We start from the raw sequence: 13,772 nt of genomic DNA on the forward strand, positions 1-13,772 counted from the left end.
AGTCTTTAGTCTAACCTTTTTAAAGTACTTGTGGTGACCAAATTTTAGAAGGAAGTAATCAGCTTGTGTATTGTGTGTCTGAGTTAAGGCATTGCTTAAAGACAAGTAAGTCTGGCTACTGTTTAGGAGTTGACACAAGTTTTTAAAGTGGAAAGGACAGTAATATAGATACAAATCAGGGGTGGTTATACCCCCATTGACTTTTTTCCTCCAAAGTTTTTTCCGGGAAATTCTAGGATTTTTCCTGACCCACATGAATGAAGATAATAACCCCTGTGCTTTTTTAAACAAGGTTTTTGAGAATTCCAAAGGGATAGTGTCAAATAAAAAAGTGAATTTTGGTAAAATTGACATTTTCAGCAAATTAGATCTGTCAAGAATCGAGAGTGGAAGCAGCTCCCAAGTCTGCAACTGCAGTCGCACACCTGCCAAAGTTTTATCAAAGTTTATTTGGGCTATCTTGTCTATATTTTTAATAATTTGCACCCCAAGGTATCTTATTTGTTGTTTTTCCAGTGTACTCTTATAGGGAGAATTCCATATCATTAACTCTGTCTTTTCTTGGTTAACGGCATATCTGGATACCTTCCCAAATTTCTCCAGCTGGGACTAAATTACTGGAAGGGCCTGCTCTACGTCGTTTGTCAGAATCATAAGATCGTCAGCATATAAGCCTATTTTCTTCTCCCAATCTAAACCGCTAAAGGGGGAATATTATGACACACTCTTAAGTGCCAGGGGCTCAATATATAGATTAAAAAGTGAGAGGGAGAGGGGGCAGCCCTGTCGGGTCCCTCTTGAAATTTTAAGCTGTTTTAAGTTTCCATTAACCAGGACCCTGGCAGTTGGATTTTTATAAAGGGCCTCTACTGCTGTAACAAAAGTTTCTCCCAAATTAAAGCGTTGAACTGCTTCTATTAAGAAGGGCCAACTGACCCTATCGAAGGCCTTGGCGGCGTCGAATGTTAAAACGGCCAATGGAATTGCATATAGATTTGACAAATCTATCGCTCCGATATGGTCTTGGGTTAGTTCTTTCAGCTATCTCCCTCTCATAAAACCCTTCTGGTCAGAATGGACTTTAGAGCCTGCCACTTTGTCTAGTCTTTTAGTGAGAATTTGTGTGTAGAGTTTGTGGTCACTGTTTAAAATTGAGATGGGTCTATAAGACTCACACAACTGCAGATTTTTATTAGGTTTCGGTATTATCGTGATTGTAACATCATTTGGATTCTGGTAGATCCTGAGCCTGAATGCATATAGAGTTAAAAAGTAGGAGCAGAAACTGTGCTAACTCCCCCTTTAATATAATGTATACTTCATTTGGTATGGCGTCAGGACCTGCTGCTTTCCCTTTTTTTAGTGTTTTAATGACTTGCAGTACTTCCTCTGATGTAATTGGATTATTCAAATTATTCTTATCTATATCTGAAATAGTGGGAAATTTAAGATCTTGAAAGAAGGCTTCTATTTGTTCTTTGGGTAAGCTTATCTTCGGCATAAAGGTCTGAAAAAAAGTGAACAAAAGCTTCCTCAATCTCAGTCTCCCTCTAATGACTTCCCCGTAGTTGCACATTTTAGGCTCTTTACAGTGTTTCTGACATATTCAGATTTAGTTTTCCAAGCTAAGAATTTCCCGCATCCTTCTCCGTATTCGTGATGTGCTAACTTAGGTAGTCGTCCAATTCATTCTTGGCTAGATTTAGCTGTTGGATATTAAATGGATCAGTAGGGGTCTGTTCTAAATTTAAAGATTTTTGGGCTATCTTTACTTCCATTCTTTTAATGTCTTCTTTTGCCTTTTTATTATGTGCAATGGAGAAAAAGGTTAATAGTCCTCTTAAGAATGCGTTATAAGAGTCCCAAACAATATGGACGGCTGCAGAGTTTATATTGATTAAAAAGAACTCTTTTGTAGCGTTTTTTAGCTTTTCGATAACTGAGGGCTCTAAGAGTATTACCCGATTCAGGGTCGATCTTCGAGCAATGGGGCCCTGTGTTAAGGCAATTTCTAATAGGACAGCCGAATGGTCTAATAGATGCTCCGGCAAGTGTGTAACTTTAAGTGTATCTCTACTGGTACTACGATCCACTAAGAAAAAGTCTATCCTTGAGTGATGACCATGCTTTTTATTGCGATACGTGAATTTTTCCCCTACAGGCCCTTGAGTTTGTCTTCTCTCCTCCCATATATCTAAAAGCCCACCCTCTACCATTAATCGTCTCTCTAGTTTTTTGTGTACAATTACTGGCTTTATTGTTTTTGGATGTAGAATCCTTGTTGGGATTCAGCACTATATTGAAGTCTCCTCCCATTATTATACAGTCGTTTATATCTCCCAATTGGAGGAACAGGGACTGGAAATGGGTCGGATTGTCTATATTAGGACCAGAATAGCTGACCAAGGTTGTCAGATTGAATTAATTTTGACCCTAACAGTAACCCATCTGCCCTCGGTATCTCATAGTTTTCCCAATAATCATCTGGGTATTTCTTTTGACAATGAGAGCTACACCTTTTATTGGGTCTGACTGTGTTGAAAAGAAACAATGTTCTATCCACGTGTGATCTTTAAGTATGCCTGCCCACTCTTCTTTCATGTGGTGAGACTCCTGAATTAGCATAATGTCATAATTTGTGAGATGCAAATATTCCAAGATTTTCTTTCTCCAATCGTGAACCTAAGACCGTTCACATTCTATGATAGAATCCTTAAGGTTTGTGATCTAGTCAATTTTTATTGGCAAGAATTAGGCTGATAAGGGTTCTTTTCTGCTTCGATATCTTGTTTCTTAAAAGCATGTAATTTGAATGTAAATGAGGCCACTTTAAAAAAAAAAAAATCCCCGTATGCTCCCCCACCCTGTGAAAATATTTTTTTAGTTTTTTCGTTATATTTTCATTGAGTCTCCCCCCCCCTACCCTCCCTGGGGAACCCTCCCTTATCTCTAGAGGCATTGGACTGCCTCTTCTCTTTGGCCTCTCACCTCACCTGATGGGGGCAAAAAAGTATTTATGATTGAGTCTTTAGATGGATGAGTTTTTAATCTGTTGGATTCTGTCATTAACTTCCTCGGGGTCTCTAAAATTAAACATTTTATTCTTCCACATCACCTTCAGGGATACAGGGAATTGAAGCTTTGCATTGGCCCCTAGGGTCTTCAGTTCCTGTATGTACTTCCCCCAACTCCCACTGCCTGTCCTGTGTGGTGCGTGAAATATCTGATCTTATTCGAAAGGACCAGCCTTCCTTGTTATATTCCCCCTTTTTTAGCCCCTCAGAGAGAACAGCTTCTTTTAACGAGTAGGTTTTGAAATTCACTAGAATTTTCCTTGTGCTCTTTTTCCCTGGCCGTCTGGTAAAAGGGTCCCAATGTCGTCATCTTGATAAGTTTTTAGTCTTTCAGTTCCAATTGTTCCAATAATCATTTATTCCATATCTATTTTTAATTTAACCACATTTAAAAGTTTAGGTTCCTGATCTTTTAATTGCAATGTTTTAACCCAATCACTCAATTCTTCTGCCGTTGGTCCTACCGGAGTTTTTGTCAGAACAATTTTATTTATGCTTCTTTCGGGTGTTACAGATTCTGATTCTGCACCCATAGGAATCCTATACTCAGGACTTTGATTTATAGTTAATTCAGGCGGTGTCATACAACTAGTATTCCTAACTTCAATTAAATCTGGGTAAACCTTTTCTCTTACTTTTTGTAAACTTGGGTTCAAAGGGATTGTTAACGATGGTTCTTTTATTCTCTGATTTTCGAAAACAGGATTTACAGGACCTATGGTTACTGGCACAGTCACAGCTTCTGTTTTAGTAAGTTCTTGTATTTTCTCAGTTAATTCATTTTTGGATCGCATTAATTCAGAGGTACTAGGATTTTCATCAAGTTTCTGTTCTCTTTTTTCTGGAGTACTTCTAATTTGAGAATGCTGTTTTGGAGTTCCAGTAAATCTAGTCTCCATTGGTGGAGCATTCAGTGTCACCACTATAGAATTTGGCTTATACGGAGGGTGTCTTCTATTTAGAATCTCTTCCATCACCTCATCTTCTGTGTCACTGATCCCACAACTCTTTCTCTCTGTTTCCAAATTTTTCCTTTTCGACGTACATTTTCGCCCTACAATCTCATCAACTGTTCTCACTGGATACATTCCGTCCCACATGTCAGCATTTCTCCATCTTTTCATTCTACTCTCATGAGTTGTTCCCCATAAACTTTTCACATTACACCTTTGTCGTCTAAAACCTTCAAATCATTTTCGTTCTAACTCATGCATTAAAACTCCCATTCTGGCAATGCTTCAAATTGAGTCGGTATAGGCATTGGCTGAAGCTTTGTCATCTTTTCTCTCAAATTTCGTAAAACCGCTGTACTAAAAGAACCTACTTCTGGAAATGCCAATACCCCATAGTTTTTAGTATACTTTGCCCAATTCTCTAACCAGATACAAGTATGATAGCCATATTTTTTCATCATATATGATGTGGGCGTTTTAGGTGGAGGAAACAATTTTCCCTCTCTCATGACTACTTCCTTAATCTTTTTAAACAGGTTCTTAATTTTCTTAAACCATGTAGGTTTCTCTCTTTCTTCTCCATAATAATAATCAATTTTCTGCAGATTTCTTGTATCAAAACAACTGTACGCTCTACCTCAAACTGCTACAGCTACACCAACCTATCACAGCGCGATTCACACTAACGCACCAATCAGAATAGAATACGGCACAATCACTTCGACCTATGCTTCGACAGTTCTCGCTAACGCATCAATCAGCACTCAAAACGTTTTAGTCACGTGGACCTATCCCAGTGCGACACTTCTGACATTAGCCCTGCTCCGGCTTCTGCTGACCCCTCCTTTACAAAATTTATCGGCACAATATTTCTGTATTTTACACAACTTAAAGCAGTTGGTTACGCCATGAAACATTTCCATTCGTCTGGCTAAAACCAAAGTGATAGTTTACTCAAACTCGCAAGAATTCTGTATTTCCAGTAGACAGCGCTTACCTCTTCTCTACCACACAATTTTAGTTTCACTGATAAAGTAGCACTTCCCTCTACCTTACCCTTCTCTCAAGCTTAGGGGAAAACTCTATTACTCTCCCAGGAATAAGTTTTAGTCGGAATACCCAAGTGATTCCTGTGCTTAAGCCCAAGGTTTTATAGGTTGTCTTCGCTATACATTCACCCTTTCACATGGAAAATGTCCCTAACTTGTAATACATGACGATGTTACTACTTTGAACCAGACTATGTAATGTGTGACTTCACTTGTCACACGTTCCCCTCTGCCTGCAGACAAAGTAACCAGCTTCCTACTTCCCAGAAGCATCAAAATTCGGACTACACATAACGTAATACAAACTCAATATGCAATGTTAGTCATAATTTCTGTACATCGGAACTCTATATACATTGACCTTGTCAAATCTATACATTGCTATAGGTTAGTTTGGATAAGCAAATACTCCTGCTAACAAGAAAACTGATCCAGCGCTGCTCTCAAACAACCCTCCAAACCATCATTAAATATTTAGGAGCTATCACACTTTACTCGTCGGTGGGGCCCATAGCACCGCAAGTCATTCATTCACACAAATCACACCACTCCCAAGATCAGTGAGAGTAGAAGGTGAGCTGCTGGACAGCGGAGTCCCCTATTAATTCAAAATTTCAAGTTCTATACCTTATGTACATATGCATATATGGACATCTTCATTGTCTTTAGATTCGTAAGAAATAACATCAAGGCACCCCACTGTTTTGATCGATGGACCAGCTAGTAGAAGTTAGTTGATGGAAATCAAGACCAGCTTAATTTACTATTTCTCATTTAGCTTTATTTCTCTTATTAGTTCCACTATTCTGTCATGAGTTCATTTATTAAAATCTAACATTTAATTTGTACATTTTCTTATTAAAACATTTCTACAGATTTAGTCAAGAAGAAAGATGAATTCAATAATTTTGACATTTATTATTAAAACAAATTTTAGAAATAAGAAATTTGAATATCATATTACCAAGTTCGTTGAAGAAAAAGACAGGAATAAACGACACAGGTTCCCAAAACTGACTCTCTATCTTCCTCTATCTACCTCCCATCAGGACTCCGCATTCAATTCTATACCCCATTAAAAGGTAAAGTCAGGAAAAGTTTCAAAGTCTTTTGCACCCAAAAATCATTCAGTCCGACAACATGTCGTGGTGCGAAAAATAATTTCAGGAACAGCTTTTATCTCCCTCCCTTTCATACTGGCTCTTTTAAACTCTTTTTCACTAACTAACTAAAATTTGAAACTTTAGGGTCCATACTCATTCCTCATTGGTCCATTAGAGGGGTGGTGAAGATCACCTCATCTCCTTGTTGTCCAAATTTTGCACTGTCATTTCCACGTTTCTCATGTGGTCAAAATTGTCCATTTCGATACTAATCATCCTGTCCTTGTATTGTTTATACATCATGTAGTTACTTCACTCAATTTTCCCAGGCTCACAAACTCGAGCATCTCTTTGGCATCAGTCCGTTTTTCCAGGCCAGGCTGACCGTGACACCAGTAGCCCAGGCACAGGCCGTTCATACATCTCTCGAGCACAGTCGTGCATGCGTAGAGCCGTACTTTCTCGAAGTCTCGCAAATCAGCCATTTTTAGGTCGAGGTAAGTCCGAGAATTAATGTTTCTAAGTGGGACTATTACTGCCGCCTCAGTTTTTGCCTCTCTCTCATTGGCTGGCTTCCTAAACGGAGGCCAGCCATTGGAGGAGAGAGTCGTCCCTCCGAATAGGCTCTGTCTTTTTCAGATTTGGGGGCGTAAGTTTTGCTGTTCTTTAGACACTGACGTCGCCCGTCACTCAGGACAGCAAAACACGCCCCCAAATCCAAACATTTTCAGAGTTGCCGGCTGCCATTTTGCTGCTCGAGCAGCGTCTACTGAGGACATGAGGTAAGCCTCTGCCCCCCTGTTTGTGCCGTTCTTAGTGCCCGTGCCCCCCTGTTTGTGCTGTTTTTCCTGCCAGGATGAGGACACCATTGCTATCACTAACAGTGACCCGGGCCTGCTTAATCGAAGTGAGTGTGTACCCTGGGGGCTCCTCATTTGAGTGCAGGATTGTTTGGCACCTCGAACTGTTAATGGGCGTCCTATCGATCCTCGTTTGAAACGTATGCGACCCCTTTAAAACTTTCAAGATATATGCGGGGAAGTATGATGTTGCTGAGTACTATGTTTTTTAGTATACGGTTCCTTCACAGCGCACACACTGCTCCTATAGGACTGGCACACTCGCAGATCGGGGTCCCTTGCTGGCGCGCGCAGCCTGCACAGGAGTACCAGCAGCAGCAGTCCGGTCTGACTGCGACCTCAACCGCGGCTCCTGCGCGGACACCCAGCACCTGTCCCTGCCTGGCAGCCCGACAGCCGCTGCCCCCTGCCCCTGACACTTGGGGGACAGCTGGGCTGCTGTAAAGACAAGGGCCCCTTCTCCGGGGGGCTGGCTGCGCTGGCCTCCGGTCCCATCTCCCAGGCCCCTCAGAGGCCTCCGGGGCTCGGGCCCCACGGCTGCTATCCCCGCTGCCCTCAGCCCGCTGGTGCCAGTGTCTGCCCTCATCCCGCTGGTGCCAGTGTCTGCCCTCAGCTCCGGCTGCGCCCCCTCCGGTGCAGGTTCGGCCTCCTGGCTGCTGCCGGCAAGACCCGGCCCGGAGTGCGCGGAGCGGCTCGTCACACACCCTGCTATCGGCTTATTTACTGAGGGATCGCATCTGATGCCGCACCACCAGCACCCCTCAAATGTGGGATCGGCCCCACTCTGGCTGACAGCAAGACCGGGCCTGGAATCAGGTGTTTAATCACCTGGTAATTAATTCAAAGTTTTCTCCTAGCCCCCACCGAGTTACAATAATTTTCGAAATAAAATTATTGACGTACTCAACGGGGGTGGGAGGTGGGGGAATATCAACATGCACAGATCTGACAATGGCTCGTTTAGTTTCCAATTACTTCTCAGGAAATGCCATATTCATCCAGTTTCTACGTGTCCTAATCTATATTTGTCTGTGAAGGTATCAGTGGCCTTGTGAGACAGAGGGATTTGTCCAGGATCACACATTAAGCTGAGGGTGGTGAAGCTGGGAAGCTGTGAGAGCTGTGTGGGCTGTGAGAGCATGTGTGGGCTGTGAGAGCAAGTGTGGGCTGTGAGAGCATGTGTGGGCTGTGAGAGCATGTGTGGGCTGTGAGAGCATGTGTGGGCTGTGAGAGCATGTGTGGGCTGTGAGAGCATGTGTGGGCTGTGAGAGCATGTGTGGGCTGTGAGAGCATGTGTGGGCTGTGAGAGCATGTGTGGGCTGTGAGCTGTGTGGGCTGTGAGTGCTGTGAAATGTGTGGGCTGTGAGCGCTTTGATATGTGTGGGCTGTGAGCGCTGTGAAATGTGTGGGCTGTGTGGGCTGTGAGGGCTGAGAGAGCTGTGTGGGCCGTTTTCCTTGCCTCTGCCACCTTGTTTGTGCCGTTTTTTTTGCCTCTGCAACCCTGTTTGTCCAGTTTTTCTTGCCTCTGCCACCCTGTTTGTGCTGTTTTTCTTGCCTCTGCCACCCTGTTTGCGCTAGTTTTTCTTGCCTTCTGCCCCCTCATTGCACTCGTTTTTCTTGCCTTCTGCCCCCTGATGGCACTAGTTTTTCTTGCCTCTGCTCCCCTGATTGTGCCATTTTTCTTGCCTCTGCTCCCCTAATTATGCCATATTTCTTGCCTCTGCCCCCTGATTGCGCTAGTTTTCTTGCCTTCTGCCCCCTGATTGCACTCGTTTTTCTTGCCTTCTGGCCCCTGATTGCACTAGTTTTTCTTGTTTTCTCTGTTACTCAAGAGTGCATCTTCTGTGGCCCTCCACTGGCCGAGAGAGCAGAGGGTAGGGGGGCAAGCCCGTGTCTTGGCCATCCTTAGCTACCCCGTGTGTGCTGACAGAGATGGGTGGTTGTCCTGCATAGAGGGATTTTTTGAAAAACGTGAATTTTAAAGACTTGCCAGGAATAGGACTATTGATTTGGGGGCATGATGAGCATTGAGCAGGCTAGGGTTTAATACCTATTATTAAGCCCTACATTATTAGTCATATCACACAGAATGTTTTAGTAGATGCCTGACAGCCCGCGCGGGCCCACCGGACTTTTGTCCAGATCCTGTTTCCTCCGCTCCGCAAGCCATGGTGGAGTTGGTAAACGACCTCCTGCAGCTGCAGGCCGTGGGTGCGTGCAGGGACCGGACGACCAGCGACCAGATGCGGGCCGCCACCATGCTGCTCGACACCGTGGAAGAAGGGGCCTTCGTGCTGGAGACAATAGTCCCGGAGAACACCCGACAACCACCGTGAGTACCACTTCCGTCCCCTTTTAGAGTCACACAGCACGACGGAGGGCACAAGCACACTCCTGCCTGACAAAACTTAAACTGCACATTTACTGACGAACTAAAAAGCACCAGCTTTGTAGTTTTTGTGAAAAATCTATATTGTATAGGTAGCAATAGCGTTTATTGGTCCCACAAATGAAGCAACACATTTCTTTTGGGGGTCTAAAGAACGTTATCAAACCTCTTCCAAGTAGAATTCGTCCCTAAAGCACTACAGCTGAATGAGTTAAGTGAAACCCTCAACACATTCTTTAACTCACTTATGCAGTGATCAGCTAACACATACACACTGCATTTATGTTGACTCTGTGCGTGGCTCTGTCTGTGCGTGTGGCTCTGTCTGTGCGTGTGGCTCTGTCTGTGCGTGTGGCTCTGTCTGTGCGTGTGGCTCTGTCTGTGCGTGTGGCTCTGTCTGTGCGTGTGGCTCTGTCTGTGCGTGTGGCTCTGTCTGTGCGTGTGGCTCTGTCTGTGCGTGCGGCTCTGTCTGTGCGTGCGGCTCTGTCTGTGCGTGCGGCTCTGTCTGTGCGTGCGGCTCTGTCTGTCTGTGCGTGCGGCCCTGTCTGTGCGTGCGGCCCTGTCTGTGCGTGCGGCCCTGTCTGTGCGTGCGGCCCTGTCTGTGCGTGTGGCCCTGTCTGTGCGTGTGGCCCTGTCTGTGCGTGTGGCCCTGTCTGTGCGTGTGGCCCTGTCTGTGCGTGTGGCTCTGTCTGTGCGTGTGGCTCTGTCTGTGCGTGCGGCTCTGTCTGTGCGTGCGGCTCTGTCTGTGCGTGCGGCTCTGTCTGTGCGTGTGGCTCTGTCTGTGCGTGTGGCTCTGTCTGTGCGTGTGGCTCTGTCTGTGCGTGTGGCTCTGTCTGTGCGTGTGGCTCTTTCTGTGCGTGTGGCTCTTTCTGTGCGTGTGGCTCTGTCTGTGCGTGTGGCTCTGTCTGTGCGTGTGGCTCTGTCTGTGCGTGTGGCTCTGTCTGTGCGTGTGGCTCTGTCTGTGCGTGTGGCTCTGTCTGTGCGGCTCTGTGCGTGCGGCTCTGTCTGTGCGTGGGTGGCTCTGTCTGTGCGTGGGTGGCTCTGTCTGTGCGTGGGTGGCACTGTCTGTGCGTGGGTGGCTCTGTCTGTGCGTGGGTGGCTCTGTCTGTGCGAGGTTGGCTCTGTCTGTGCGAGGTTGGCTCTGTCTGTGCGAGGTTGGCTCTGTCTGTGCGAGGTTGGCTCTGTCTGTGCGAGGTTGGCTCTGTCTGTGCGAGGTTGGCTCTGTCTGTGCGAGGTTGGCTCTGTCTGTGCGAGGTTGGCTCTGTCTGTGCGAGGTTGGCTCTGTCTGTGCGAGGTTGGCTCTGTCTGTGCGAGGGTGGCTCCGTCTGTGCGAGGGTGGCTCCGTCTGTGCGAGGGTGGCTGTGTAGGTGGCTCTGTCTGTGTGAGGGTGGCTCTGTCTGTGTGAGGGTGGCTCTGTCTGTGTGAGGCTGGCTCTGTCTGTGTGAGGCTGGCTCTGTCTGTGTGAGGCTGGCTCTGTCTGTGTGAGGCTGGCTCTGTCTGTGTGAGGCTGGCTCTGTCTGTGTGAGGCTGGCTCTGTCTGTGTGAGGCTGGCTCTGTCTGTGTGAGGCTGGCTCTGTCTGTGTGAGGCTGGCTCTGTCTGTGTGAGGCTGGCTCTGTCTGTGTGAGGCTGGCTCTGTCTGTGTGAGGCTGGCTCTGTCTGTGTGAGGGTGGCTCTGTCTGTGTGAGGGTGGCTCTGTCTGTGTGAGGGTGGCTCTGTCTGTGTGGGTGGCTCTGTCTGTGTGTGGGTGGCTCTGTCTGTGTGTGGGTGGCTCTGTCTGTGTGTGGGTGGCTCTGTCTGTGTGAGGGTGGCGCTGTGTAGGTGGCTCTGTCTGTGTGAGGGTGGCTCTGTGTGGGTGGCTCTGTCTGTGAGGGTGGCTCTGTCTGTGTGGGTGGCTCTGTCTGTGTGAGGGTGGCTCTCTCTGTGTGGGTGGCTCTCTCTGTGTGGGTGGCTCTCTCTGTGTGGGTGGCTCTGTCTGTGTGAGGGTGGCTCTGTGTGGGTGGCTGTCTGTGTGTGGCTCTGTGTAGGTGGCTCTGTCTGTGTGAGGGTGGCTCTGTGTAGGTGGCTCTGTGTGAGGGTGGCTGTGTAGGTGGCTCTATGTGAATGACTCTGTGTGGGCGGCTCTATGTGAATGACTCTGTGTGGGCGGCTCTGTCTGTGTGAGGGTGGCTCTGTGTAGGTGGCTCTGTCTGTGTGAGGGTGGCTCTGTGTAGGTGGCTTTATGTGAATGACTGTGTGGGTGGCCCCGTCTGTGTGAGGGTGGCTCTGTGTAGGTGGCTCTATGTGAATGACTTTGTGTGGGTGGCTCTGTCTGTGTGAGGGTGGCTGTGTAGGTGGCTCTATGTGAATGACTGTGTGGGTGGCTCTGTATGTGTGTGTGTGTGTGTGTGTGGCTCTGTGTGGGTGGCTCTGTATGTGTGTGTGTGTGGCTCTGTGTGGGTGTAAATGCAATAGGTCATGCATATGCGAGCGATTAAGCTATTGGCATTGTAAATGACAATGCCATTTATTTAACGATTAAGCTATTGGCAATGTAAATGACAATACCATTTATTTATGATTAAAAAAAAATGTCATGAGCAATGCCAATAGCTCTACCTTTAATAATGCAGAGACCATTGCATTGTAAATGCTTGTTTAGCTAGACCGCACGGGCCTCAATGAGAACTAATATGAAAACAAACACAATAGACATTAGATTTTAGAATTAAAGCCCTTCTGTTTACCTCCCACGATTCTAAGTTTACCCTCTTAAAGGTTACCTAGCGGAAAGCAGTACAAATGCATTGTTTACTTACCAAATTTGTTCATTTTGCCACGAAAACACTCACAATAAGCATAAATGCATAGCTCTATTTAACTAAAAGCATTATTGTACTATATTAATATGACATCTTTACAGGATTAATACATTAAGGTTGCAAAAATAAGCAAGTTAGTTTCCCACGTGTACTTTTTCTGTGTGTGCTTTTCTTTTTGTTGATTAGTTATAACACTCCAGACGATTAATACATGTTATGGTTATGGGAACTTACTTCACAAGGGGTACATAAACATTTTTGTAATTCCCCTGCTCCATCAACAAGACACCATAAAATGCAAGGCAAGAAGAAAAGCACACTCCTGGACACACGAAACTAAATCCGGTTGGGTAGACCCAATTGATAGGAGGGACAAAGTAAAAACAAGTAAATTAAAACCTTGAAAATGCCCCCACAGTTCTGATTGATACTAACTCAGTTCCAGGAACAGTCAAAAAGCATAAAATCATTGAAAACACCTAGACATATAGAATACAAAACAAAATGGCGAACTACATCAGTCTTGGAGTGCAATGGTAATGATATTCAGTGTGGCACTGCATTCAGCCACCAAAAGTATGTTTGGAGGGCTCATCAAACTCATATACAAAAAATGTTGATGTCTGAATTCCAAGGGTTAACAAACTATCTTTGTATGAAGAAACTTGGATGGGGGAAAGAAGTATTTGCAGTCGTAAAGCAGAGAATCCATGACAAATAGATTCTATTCCAAAGCGAAAGAGGCTTTATCATAAAACACAATTCATCCCATCACTTTTTATTGCATACACATATGCTTCAATAAAACGCAAATGAGAAACATCTGCATCCTTTGTTGATTACCAAAAAGTCATTTAGTCAAGCTGATACATTACTCCTATTAAAAGTGCTAGTAAACAGTATTAAATTTATAATGTAATGAAAATTATGTATATACAGATAGAAGGCATTGTGCCGATACGTGATACAAGTGCAGGCTTTCTCAGAGAAAAATAAAGTTGTCACACAGGTTTGCTGCCTCAGCCGAAGTCTGTTGAATGTTTAATTTAATGGAGTAATGGGCAAACTAAAAGAATGGGCCAATCCTCTGATCACCACTGGACGTTATAAACATTACTTGCCTTCCTTATGTAGATGATCCAGTGAGACTTCTCCTATCAGAAGACCTACAAAAGTGCCTTAACAGTGCACTACCTAAGGAACCTATTTAGCCTGAAACAAATCACTAAAAATCAAAAGCATGGCATTTCAGTAATCTACCAAAGTAAATCCAGTAAAAGATAAATGGTTCACATGTATTTAGGAATCCTCTTTAGCTCTTCTGGGACTTACTCAAACCCTGCATTGCCATTTCATCCTAAGAAAAAAGCCTGTGCATCTTCAGTGCCATAAACACAAAACTATAGTGTGTATATCTCCCAACAGATCTCTGTAGATGACAGTTTGATGGAATAGTTAAATCAGTTCGTCTCCATGAAAGTGAAGTATGAAGTCTTGTTCAAACTGAAGATTACATCAAGTGGAACCTTAGATCAACAGGACTAT

The sequence above is a fragment of the Lissotriton vulgaris genome, chromosome 7 (genome assembly GCF_964263255.1).
Source record: "Lissotriton vulgaris chromosome 7, aLisVul1.2, whole genome shotgun sequence".
Classification (NCBI taxonomy): Eukaryota; Metazoa; Chordata; class Amphibia; order Caudata; family Salamandridae; genus Lissotriton; species Lissotriton vulgaris.